This window comes from Rattus norvegicus, chromosome 8 (genome assembly GCF_036323735.1).
Source record: "Rattus norvegicus strain BN/NHsdMcwi chromosome 8, GRCr8, whole genome shotgun sequence".
Taxonomy (NCBI): domain Eukaryota; kingdom Metazoa; phylum Chordata; class Mammalia; order Rodentia; family Muridae; genus Rattus; species Rattus norvegicus.
In genome coordinates, this window is record NC_086026.1 from 20,959,501 (window position 1) to 20,972,499 (window position 12,999).

Below are 12,999 nucleotides of genomic sequence, written 5' to 3' on the forward strand. Positions count from 1 at the left end.
ATGAGAAACTGGCAGAGGGCTCTCGGGACAACTGCATTATTCATGAAAAGACATCAGAACAATTGGAGGATAACATTAGCTTTTACATCACAGCAGCAATTACAAGACAATTATTCCAAATAGTATAATTGTCTCATCTATGGGTTGCAGGGCAGAGCCCACACGGCGTCTGTGCCACTGTCTTACAATGCCATCATGAAAACTGGTCTGCATAATCTAAGAGGAAAGCCCAGAGAGCAACCACTTGACTTCTCTTCCCTCTTTTGATGCCTCACAGCACACAGCAAGCTGCCAGATACCTATTGGGAAATGCAACCAGAAGCTGTGCCTAGACTGTTTAAATCATTGCCTTGCTTCTTCCACAATGTGCCCCAGTGAGCTGTTTGCTCCTGTCTTTGTATGAATTGGAGTCTCAACCCTTCTAGAGGTGGTCCCTCAACCAGGACACCCTACACAGGACAGTGTGAAGAAGGTAGGTGTTTTGGTGACAGACTGGCTACTTCCTGGTACTGCAATTTAGTACCTACCAGTGTAAGAGCAGCCACTCAGTGTGTGTAAGAGCAGCTACTCAGTGTGTGTAAGAGCAGCCACTCAGTGTGTACAAGAGCAGCTACTCAGTGTGTGTAAGAACAGCTACTCAGTGTGTGTAAGAGCAGCCACTCAGTGTGTGTAAGAGCAGCTACTCAGTGTGTGTAAGAACAGATACTCAGTGTGTGCAAGAGCAGCCACTCAGTGTGTGTAAGAGCAGCTACTCAGTGTGTGTAAGAACAGATACTCAGTGTGTGCAAGAGCAGCCACTCAGTGTGTGTAAGAACAGCCACTCAGTGTGTATAAGAGCAGCTACTCAGTGTGTGTAAGAGCAGCTACTCAGTGTGTATAAGAGCAGCTACTCAGTGTGTGTAAGAACAGTTACTCAGTGTGTGTAAGAACAGCCACTCAGTGTGTATAAGAGCAGCTACTCAGTGTGTGTAAGAACAGCTACTCAGTGTGTGTAAGAACAGATACTCAGTGTGTGCAAGAGCAGCCACTCAGTGTGTGTAAGAGCAGCTACTCAGTGTGTATAAGAGCAGCTACTCAGTGTGTGTAAGAACAGTTACTCAGTGTGTGTAAGAACAGATACTCAGTGTGTGCAAGAGCAGCCACTCAGTGTGTGTAAGAGCAGCTACTCAGTGTGTGTAAGAACAGATACTCAGTGTGTGCAAGAGCAGCCACTCAGTGTGTGTAAGAACAGCCACTCAGTGTGTATAAGAGCAGCTACTCAGTGTGTGTAAGAGTAACTACTCAGTGTGTACTGTGAATGTGTCCAGTGGCTCTCCTACCTTACTCACTCCAGCATCAGTGAATCCCACTTCTCACATGTTCATTTACTAAACCAAATTTTACCTATTACTTTCTTCAGCTTAGGCTCTAACGCGTTTTGTTCCATTAACAACAAGTCTGAGCTGAGACTCCCGAGGCTTGCCTAGTGACAGTGGTTATGCAATATCCACGGAGTTCAGTGTGCTGTCTCTGGCACTGACAGAGCAAGATTCAAATGGGCATCAAATACTCTGTTCTCTTTCTCAATTTCATGCCTTTCATGTTCTCTTGTCTTACTTCCTCTTCTCCTCTGGGCTTTAGACTAGAAACTGGAACTCCAGGACTCCACAGAATAGATTTTATTTCCTTGGGTCTCCAAGAGAGTATCTACTTTAGGCATCTCTCATGGTTGGTTGTGACCCTTGCTGTTCCTTGGCTTTTAGAAGTGGCTCCTAGCCTTGTGGCCACATGGCTTTCTTTTTGTCTCTTTTCTTCTCGATATGGGATATAAACCAGTATGTCCTCATTTTAAACTCACATACATTTGCCAAGAGCCTACTGCCAATTATGACTGCTCACAGGCACTGGGCAAGAAGGCATGGATATATAATGTTAGTGACACAGTAGACTTTATGACAGATAGAAATAGTGCCAAATCTCTAAAACCCTGTGTGAGATACTCAGTTAGGTACTCGGTTTTGATAGTGTAATTAAAGGAGGAACTTTATAGCTATAAAAATAAAAATCAGCAAGCACTAAGTGATCATTTGACAGCCTTTTCTGCTACCCCTGAACTCTCTCCCTACACCTCTGCCCTGCCCCCCCATCTCTCCTGTTCCCATTCCCATTGGCCCCAGTCCACCCACAGAATCAATTCTACTTCCCTTTCCAAGGGAGATCCATGCCTCCCCTTAGAGTCCTTCTTAGCATCTCTGGGTCTATGGATTGTAGTGTGGGGCAGTGAGAACTGACAGCTTTGGGTCCTTTCAGTAACAGATGAACTCTCTTGCCATAGCCCAGTGGCTACTAAACTTGGGGAAACTTGCAGGATAGTAAGGAAAACGTTATGTCTATGTAGATAGATCAAATGCTTCAAAAAAAAAAACTATACAAACTTACTCTTGACTACAATCCACTAAGCAATTGAGTTGGTTCCCTGTCTTCCCAGCCTCCATGCCTTGCAACCCCTCTGGCTTATGTTGCATTTTATTTTAACGTTTATACTCTACCTTGTCCAAAATTTTAACTACAAATAACGTACGAGACAGTCACTCCAATGACAGAAAAAGGAAAAGGAGTTGTGGATCAGTGGACTGTGCCACCAGACAGAAGAACTGTTAACACCCTACTAAGAGGACTATGATAACTAGAGCCTAGAGTTCTCCATGCTAACAATGTATGTGAGGGTCCAGAGTGTAGCCAATGAACATCTTTTCCTAGGCATCCCTCCCTGCAAAAGGGATTTAATCTCTGGTTCACCCTGAGTAAGTTGTGTACATCTTCATCTGACATGAATAGAGTTTGGATAAGCAGGGACTGTCTCCTTCATCAAGGAATGCCTCAGGGGAGGCCTTAGACACACAGACCTGTGCCCAAGTCTCCCATGGAAGACCTCTCCATAGACCTGGCACTCACTCTGAGCTAAGTCAGATTCTCCCTGTCCCCTACCCACTGCCCTGGGCTCATTGCAAGCCCCAGCCCCAGCTCTCAGTGGTATCTGGTTACACAGGAGTTTCAGAATCACAGCCTCTGTCCCAGACCCTGCTGTTTCTCACCCAGAGAAACATAGTCTGGGAGCCCCACCTTAGTCTGTGTTCACCTCCTGAGCAGTGTGTAGCTGTTCTGAGCCAAGCACCCCTGTGTTTTGTTTCCTCGAGTGGTGCTCAGGCAGGCAAGGCAAAATGCAGAACCACATTGTAGCATGGTTATCCTTTACTCCACAGCTAATGTCCACTTATAAGTGAGTGAATACCATTTTGTCTGGGTCTGGGTCACCTTACTTACATTCTTTTTTTTTCTAGTTACCTCACTTAGAATGACTTTTCAAGTTTCATCCATTTACCTGCAAATTTCATGATGCCCCTTTCTTCCCTCTCTTCTCTTCTCTTCCCTTCCCTTCATTTGGCCTCCCTCCCTCCCTCCCTCCCTCCTTCCCTCCCTCCCCCCCTCTCTCTGACAGTTGAGTGACAGTTGTGATTGGCATTTCCTTGATGCCTAAGAATGCTGAACATTTCTTTAACTGTTTCTCAGCCAATCTGAGATTCCTCTATTGAGAATCTGTTTATTCTATACTCTATTTTTGTTGGACTATTTGGCTTGTTGATGTCTTGTTACTTCTGTTCTTGTGTATTTTAGCTATCAATCCTCTGTCAGAAGTAGGGTTAGTGAAAATCTTTTCTCAATCTATAGACTGCTGTTTTGTCCTATTGACAGTGTCTTTATTTATTTATTTTTTTTACAAAAGGTTTTCTGTTCAATGAGGTCCCATTTTTCAAGTGTTGATTTAGTGCCTGAGCCACTGGCGTTCTGTTCAGAGAGTTGTCTTCTGTGCCAAGGCTGGTTTCCACTTGATCTTCTGTTAGGCTCAGTGTTTCTCATTTTATGTCGAGGTCTTGGATCCACTTGGACTTGAGTTTTGTGGAGGGTAATAGATGTGGATCTATTTGTGTTCTTCTACATGCTGATAGTCAGTTAGACCACCACCATTTTGGAAGATATTTTCTTTTCCTTCTATTTTGCATTTTTAGCTTCTTTTATTTGAAATGGCTGTCTATAGGTATGTAAATTTATATCTGGGCCTTTGAATCAATTCAAAGTGTATGTTTCTATGTCAATACCATGCAGATATTATTACTATAGCTCTATAGCACAGCTTAAAATCAGGGATGGTGCTACCTCTGAAAGTTCTTTTATTGTCCAGGATTGTTTTATATATGCTGGGATATTTGTTTGTTTGTATATTTTGAAATCAAGTTTTGACTTCAAATTCTATAAAGAATTGTGTTGGAAATTGATATGGATTGTGTTGAATATGACGATTGCTTTTGGTAGGATGGACATTTTTGCTATGTCAACCCACTAATCCATGAATATGGGAGATATTTCCATCTTCTGATACCTTCTCGAATTTCTTTCTTCAAATCCTTAAGTTCTTATCATACAGGTCTTCCACTTGCTTTGTTAGAGTTACCGGGAAGTAGTTTATATTATTTGTGGCTATTGAGAAGGGTGTTGTTTTCATTATTTTTATCAACTTATTTGTCCTTTGTATATAGGAAGGCTGGACCGGGTTGAACACACTCACTGGGTGAATTCCTAAGAGTTATGGGAAGACTTGGGAACAGTGACAGAAGCAATAGCTGGAGTTATGTAGAAAGTGGGAAACTCTGAGTAAACTTTAGCACATATAAGTGCTGGGTTTCACATATATACATATACATGCATTCATACATGCATATGTACACACATACATGCACAAAAATATACATATACATACACATACACATACACATATAAAGTACATACACATGTAGATACACACATATATATAAACACATTCATACACACACATACATACACAGTCACATATACACACATACATATCTACACATACATGCACACATACACATATACATACACCCATCCATACACACATAGACACACACATACACAAGATACATATATACATGTGTACACATACACACATATATATGCACATACATGGATTATAAATAGAGTGGGTATAGCTTCATGTGAAGGAAGATACACAATTAAATTGAAATGTGTTCATAGTTCTCTCAAGTATTTTTTCATTTTCTACAATTGTTTGCCTAGTTTTGAGTCAGTCATTTAATCCTGATTTTCACTGGAAAATCAAAATCAAAGGAAATAGCTTAATTTTCTGAGGCCATTACATAAACATTGCTCTTCACATTATCCAAATTTGAGATCTATGCCATGTGACCAGAAAATTAAATTTTCTCACTGTTAAAAATGATCAGAATAATTGAGTAGTATGCCTGCAGGTTACAGCTCCTCTAATTACCTTGTATCCTGAATTCTTAATTAATTATATTCTGAGGGATGAGAAAGTAAGTTCCCTTCTGCACCGAACCCTCTGAAGCCTTTTCTTCCGTGCTGGATAAATTATCTTTTCTCACTGTCTTTCAGGGTTGGCCCTGAAGTTGCTGTCCTTTTGGTCATTTTAATCTTGTTCCTCTCAAGTCAATTTCCTACCGTTTAGAACAAGCACCAGACTGTTAGCTTTCTCCAGCTCAGATTGCCTCAGCTGTCACCACGTTCCTTTGTGACCTAGTTAAATGCTGTCTCTTTCTGGGTCACAGAAATGATGGAGTCCTAAAGGCTGTCTCAAGAAGCAGCTTCTGAAATTGATGGGAATCTTGGCTTCATTAGAAGGTGAGTGGGCGTGAGGCGTGAGCCTGTGGCTGGGCAGTGTGTTAAAGCCCTGATGCCCGATGCTCGCCTTTTTCTTTTCTTCTTCTCTTTTCTTTTCTTTTCTTTTCTTTTCTTTTCTTTTCTTTTCTCTTCTTTTCTTTTCGACACTATTTCTCGGTTGGCTTGAAGATCACTTGGCTAGGCTGGCTGGCTTGCATGCCCCATTGCTCTGCCTGTCTCTGATTCCCCAGGGCTGGGATTTCTGAAATGCTGTGTCACACCCAGCTTTTAAAAGTTGGTTCTGGGAGTTGAACTCAAATCCTTACATTTGTACACTAAACAAATCGAACTAACTACTCAGCCTGGAAATTTATGTCCTAAGGGCTATTTTGGGTTTTCCTATCTCGCAGACATGGACAGTGCTAAGGCTAAAGGTTGTAAAATCCTGGTCACTCCAATGTGAGCTTCTGTAGTGAACACCAGTAGGAACTGCTCATGAGAAGCTTTCCCTGAGAAGTTATGATCCAAGCCCCTAGCCTGAGAGGCAGATGTGTGATGCCTGTGAGCCTGCACTGTCTCCAGTTCTGCCTCTCTGCGATCAGGACATTCTCTGTGCACTTTCTCTGGACAGACAGAGGGACAGTAGGGTTGACAGTATCTACAAATGTGGAAGCCAGTTCTCGAGATGGCAGAGAAGACCCATGATGTTTCCAACCCAGGGTCCTCTAGGGATCCTGAAGAACATGAAACCAGTTTTGTGCAGTTGACAGAGTGAGAGCATTGTACAGATTGTCATCAGTGGACTGTGTGATACTGACGTGACTATCACTTTTTGTTTATAATTATTAAATGGATTTGTGGGTAGTTAAAATGGAAGGAGATTCTTAGAATTAAAAACAAACAGACCCATTTCTGACTTAAAATTTTTCCTTCCAGCAACCTGTCTTCAGAAATACCTGCGTGTGTGACCGTTTTCACAAAGATGTTCACAGAAGCATTGATGTCAAACGTTAGCCCATCACTAAGCTTGCTTTTATAAACCACTGACTGATCATAGTACAGAAAACAACTCAGTCATTGCAAAGAGACACACGACAGAGAGATGAACCCAAATCCAAGCTATCTATCTATGAAGCTTAGATACAGGAGGTAATACAGTGAGTTTCAGGACTATATATACAAAACAAATCTTGCTACGCAAACCCTCCTTTCCTCTGTACATGTGACTTGATGGGCTATAATTGTTTATTTGGAATGTGATTACCAAGTATCATAAGGCTACAAAGTGCATAAGTGGCAAAAACTCGTTCTTTGCAGTTTTGGAGAAGGGAAGTCTGAGACCAGGGTATCAGCATGATTGGGGGCTGGTAGGGACCTCTTCATTTTGCACTACCAAATTTTTATCATGGGAGTTGGTGGCGAACGTGTTCTCACGACCCCTCCTTTTATTCTGAGTGCTAATTCTATTTGTGAGAGCACCACTCTTATAACTTGTTTGCCTTTCAAAGCTTCCACTTCCCCAAACCAGAGTATTAGGGTTAGGGCTTCAAAATATGCATCCTGGGGGAGACATCCTATTTAGCCCATAGCACATACATGTGAAATCTGCTTCATCTGGACTTCTGGAGAGTTATGAAAGTCAGTGACCCTCCTTGCAGAATGCAGGACAGAGTCTGCAAAGCTTGAGGAAGGGGAGTGGGGAGCCGGTGGAGTGCTGTGTAACACAGTGGGCACGTATAGACAGCTGGCAGACCATAAAGCCCAGGAAGAGGAGCAACACCAAAAGGTGCCGGGAAGAGAACGATTGTAAGAGAACGATTACTGTATGAGCTTCAAGATGCTTCCTACATTCTTAAGGAAGTGACCGTGTTTTTGTCAGAGGTGGGAATGGTGGGAAAGATGGCTACAAGGCGAAGTGGACCTCCATGCACAGCTATGCCGGCTTCTGTGTTGATGAGGAAGTCGTCTTTTATTATGTGGAGGACTCTTATAAAGATCCTGTATGTTCATGAGGAAAATGTATGTCAGAATCTGCCCACACTGACAATAAGCCTGGAGGAATACTAATAGAACATTGGTATTTGTCTATGTGAAAATATCTACTGTATATTAAATATGTATAACTTATAACATGCTGGTGGTCATTGATGACAACATACATACGGCATTTTATCCTGTCTTCGTTTTCTCAGTGTGTAACGAACCTGTACTTCTCAGGAAATAATAAGAGGAAGGAAATAATACAAGCTGGGCGTCCCTAATCTGAAGCCCCAAATGTTACAAAACCCTGAAACATCTTAGCCCTGACCTAATATCACCTGAGGGAACATGCCACAGTCACATGACAGGGAACCCAGGGAACACACCTCATGTGACAGGATACAGGCCCCTAACACATCCCTTTTGATATGAAAGGTGAAGGGATTGCCTGCTTAGAGCCAGGTCACGTGCTCATCATGGGTCATCATTTATACAGAAGAAGTCGAAAACTAAAGACAGTTTGAAATTTGACACCCATTTGGGTCCATGAATAAGGGGAAAGCAATAACCAAGCTGTAGTTAATAAATAATTGAAGAAATGAGGGCATAAATGGAAGGGACACTTTTATATGAGAGAAAGCTCTTGAACTTTTGATGTTCATCTGATAACACTGGAAAGGAGGGGATGCTGTTGGGTGGTGAAGGGATGGGGAGGGATAGGGTGGCCAAAGGATGCACAAGAGAGGGAGGGGATCCGTGAGGACACTGAGAGTCAGGGCTGTGGCTGTGGATGAGGGATGGAGAACCACTAAAGCTCACCTTGTTCAAAAGGCCATAATGGTATGTGACACCTTATACGCTCTGTTTAAAATTTATTTTTTTTCTATTTTTAGCCATTTTTAAGTTTGTTAAGTTGACTTACTTATTTTTGTGTGTAGGTAAGTATTGTCATTTACTGTTTGATATTGATATTGACCCAACTTTTCTTTATTAAAACAATATAAAGTTGGAAGATCTGTCTAAATTAATTAAAAATTTAAAACCAAAGGAGTGGAGACAGGAATGGTAGAACTTTGAAGAAAAACCTTGTATTTGTAAAGATGACATGCTTTCTCACGCCAAGAGCAAGGTTTGGTGATTTACAGGAATTTCATTTTTGATGGAATCGTCCCATCAACCAGCATATGTTCACACAGGATGCTAAGCAGAAGCATGTTGGGACAGCATGTCCTCTGCTGAGGTGACGGGAAGGGAAGATCAGAGCTGGAAGGTCTTCACACTGATTGGAGGACTTCAGCTTCTATCCCACAGTGCACCGTGGCAAAGAGCAGGCTCAGGCAAACCAGAGTTGTTATTTAGGTGAAAATTTTAAGGAACTGTGCATAAAATATCTTATAACTTGACTGCAGTCCTGTAGAAGATTGTGAGTTGATGATGTCTGGGGATCGGGCTTTTGGCAGGTACTGGTTGTTTCCAGAACTGGTGAGAGTGGCTCATCTTTGTTTTTGCAAACACAGTGAACACACCTTACCCTGCAGTTATTCCTCCCACAGTATCCTCTAAGCATTCTTTCCTTTAAGTAAACCATAGGTGTGAGTGTGGTTACATGCAGTCCTGCTAATCTTCCTGGTGACTTATCAAACTGGAATAGCTTGTCTTGGGGTCCCACCCAAGGACAGATCTTTTTATCCACTCCCCCACCGCCAGGACAGATCGTTTTAGAGAGAATTATTTCCAGTTAAAATCTAGCCCTTCTACCATTAAACCATGGAAAAGAAACCAGACAGATAAAATTTGTCCGTTCCTTATCTTTCCTACCCTTCAGTTGCCCTACCACTTTACAAGAAGGGTGAAGGTTTAAACCAAGGATTTTCTGAAAAGGTGGTGCAGGGTAGACCCACCTGTGATTAAAGGTCTTCTCCCCACTCAGGTCATGAGCTGTGGCAGTGCAGGCAGTGTGTGTGTGTGTGTGTGTGTGTGTGTGTGTGTGTGTGTGTGTATGTGGTGTGTATGTGTGGTGTGTGTGTGTGTGGTGTGTGTGTGTGTGTGTGGTGTGTGTGTGGTGTGTGGTGTGTGTGGTGTGTGTGTGGTGTGTGGTGTGTGTGTGTATGTGTGGTGTGGTGTGTGTGTGTGTGTGGTGTGTGTGTGGTGTGTGTGTGTGTGTGTGTGGTGTGTGTGTGGTGTGTGTGTGTGTGTGTGGTGTGGTGTGTGTGTGTGTGGTGTGTGGTGTGTGTGTGTGTGGTGTGTGTGTGTGTGGTGTGTGTGTGTGTGGTGTGTGTGTGTGTGTGGTGTGTGGTGTGTGTGTGTGTGGTGTGTGTGTGTGTGTGGTGTGTGTGTGTGGTGTGTGGTGTGTGTGTGTATGTGGTGTGGTGTGTGTGTGTGGTGTGTGTGTGTGTATGTGTGGTGTGGTGTGTGTGTGTGTGTGTGTGGTGTGTGTGTGTGTGGTGTGTGTGGTGTGTGTGGTGTGTGTGTGGTGTGTGTGTATGTGTGTGGTGTGTGTGTGTGTTTATGTGTGGTGTGGTGTGGTGTGGTGTGTGTGTGTGGTGTGTGTGTGTGTATGTGGTGTGGTGTGTGTGTGTGTGTGTGGTGTGTGTGTGTGTGTATGTGTGTGTGTGTGGTGTGTGTGTGTGGTGTGTGTGTGTGTGGTGTGTGTGTGTGTGGTGTGTGGTGTGTGTGTGTGTATGTGGTGTGTATGTGTGTGTATGTGGTGTGTGTGTATGTGGTGAGGTGTGTGTGTGTGGGGTGTGTGTGTGTGTATGTGTGGTGTGGTGTGTGTGTTGTGTGTGTGGTGTGTGTGTATGTGTGGTGTGGTGTGTGTGTATGTGTGGTGTGTGTGGTGTGTGTGGTGTGTGTGTATGTGTGGTGTGTGTGTGTGTGTATGTGTGGTGTGGTGTGGTGTGTGTGTGTGGTGTGTGTGTGTGTGGTGTGTGGTGTGTGTGTGTATGTGGTGTGTATGTGTGTGTATGTGGTGTGTGTGTATGTGGTGAGGTGTGTGTGTGTGGGGTGTGTGTGTGTGTATGTGTGGTGTGTGTGTGTGTGTGGTGTGTGTGTGGTGTGTGTGTATGTGTGGTGTGGTGTGTGTGTATGTGTGGTGTGTGTGGTGTGTGTGGTGTGTGTGTATGTGTGGTGTGTGTGTGTATGTGTGGTGTGGTGTGGTGTGTGTGTGTGGTGTGTGTGTGTATGTGGTGTGGTGTGTGTGTGTGGTGTGTGTGTGTGTGGTGTGTGGTGTGTGTGTGTATGTGTGTGTGTGGTGTGTGTGTGGTGTGTGTATGTGTGTGTGGTGTGTGTGTATGTGTGTGTGTATGTGTGAGTGTGTGTGTGGTGTGGTGTGGTGTGTGTGTGTGTATGTGTGTGTGTGTGGTGTGTGTGTGTGGTGTGTGTGTGTGTGGTGTGTGTGTGTGGTGTGTGTGTGTGGTGTGTGTGTGGTGTGTGTGTGGTGTGTGTGTGTGTGTGGTGTGTGTGTGGTGTGTGTGTGGTGTGTGTGTATGTGTGTGTGGTGTGTGTGTATGTGTGTGTGTATGTGTGAATGTGTGTGTGGTGTGGTGTGGTGTGTGTGTGTATGTGTGTGTGGTGTGTGTGTGTATGTGTGTGTATGTGTGAGTGTGTGTGTGGTGTGGTGTGTGGTGTGTGTGTGTGTGTGTGTGTGTGTGTGGTGTGTAGAACAGCATCATCAACATTGCTCTCTCAGAAACTCCTTCTTACTAGAATATACCAAAATGAAGAATGATTGAGGAAAAAAGTATGTAGCTGCAAACGGGATTTTTTGAATCAAAAACTATTAAGAAAGCTGTATACTTACAGGGATACAAAGATGCTATGTGAAGGAAAATCACTACTGGGCTTGCAGGTAGCTTCTGGCATGGAGGGTGGTCTTGGGGATCCAGTTGGTTCAAAATGTTTGTGAGGGCCAACAGCTAGACTCTTAAGTAATCTTATCAAACATTTCCCATTGCCTTATAGCTTTTAATTATAACTGGAATAACTGTTACACAGAAGCCAGTGCTGAGGACAGGAATTGAAGCTTGAGTTATCTGGAGAGCTAAAGCCTGAGAAAGAAGCAGACTAGCACACTAAGAACGTCCTGTATCTCATCCCAACTGACCGGCCTTATGAGAAGCAGCAGAAGAAACAAAGGGGTGAACCCATCTGAAGCTCGGTTTTGCCTTTCTGGTCACATGTGGAAGGGTTTGCTTGGCAGTTTAGACCAAGAAATGCCACAAAGTCATACCACATAACAAACGTCCCATGAGATTTATTAGTAAGAAGAGCAGAGTGATGGCTGCCTCTGACATAGAGCAGAGAAAACAGAGGGCTGGGGAGAGGAAAAAGATCTTTTAGAGGGATTTTGGGAATGAGCTAGTAGAAAAGTACAAAGTGGCTGGTTTTTTGTGTGTTTGTTTGTTTGTTTGTTTGTTTGTTTTTTCTGAGACTAACGTCTGTGCCTCTTTCACCAGCATCCCGTGCCTTCTTCCTTCCCTCTGTGGATGTCTGGTTCAGGCACCTCTTAGAAAAGCCAGTCAAATTACCGTCTGCGGATATCAACCATGGAAATGGTTAACTTTCCTCCAGGAAATGGTTAACTCAGAGCAAACGACTGACATTGTGTGTGTATGCTAAGCTGGTTATAACACGTACATGCAGATTCCTTTCTATAGTATGGAATACAACATTTTATAATAAAGAATATGAAATGCCTCTCTACCCATCCCTCCTGTCCCTTATCAAAGTCAGCCATGATGCAAGTATTTATCCAAAGAATTGGTCCATGTCGTAAGTTGGTGCCCAGCTTCTATCCAACTGTTAGCCCTTACCTGTGCATCACAGAGACATAGGCAAATCAAGGATTGCTCTGTCAAAGGTGAGCGGTTTCTCACAGGACTCAAGCATGAAAAGGAGTGTTGTTCAGCTATGGTGCTTCCAGTGGAGTTGTGGCTAAAGGTTCTGGCATCCCAGTACCCAGCGAGTAGTTCCACAGAGGCTGAGGAGCAGCCCAATTTGACAGCAGCTCCAGGGCCTTTCTGCTGGCTCTGAGCCACCTCACAGAGTCCAGGCACAGAGTGCTCCCTTCTTCAGAGCCTTGTGGCTCTCAGAGACACCTGCTGGTGAGGTCACTTCCTCGGATTAGCATTTGAGTCCCTGCCTTCTCTCCTCTCACACATTTTAATCTTTGCTTTATTCAGAAACGTTTCTGTAGAGTTGCAAGAAGGCTCAGGCATCGGTTATGACTCAAGCTTTTTAAAAGGAGTTGTTTTTGTTTGTTTGTTTATGTTTTCTGTTTTGAGAAAGGCAGGGGGTGGTGGAGCCCTGTCTTGGAAACCTGGAATT

General features: G+C 43.6%; 1 long non-coding RNA gene across 1 annotated transcript; it reads left to right on the forward strand.

Moving 5' to 3' along the window:
• Nucleotides 1-300: 300 nt before the first annotated feature.
• Nucleotides 301-7,754, forward strand: LOC134479966 (uncharacterized). The gene is made up of 3 exons (XR_010054041.1): nucleotides 301-472; nucleotides 5,643-5,715; nucleotides 6,631-7,754. It is a non-coding gene; the product is annotated as an uncharacterized LOC134479966 (long non-coding RNA).
• Nucleotides 7,755-12,999: the final 5,245 nt, after the last annotated feature.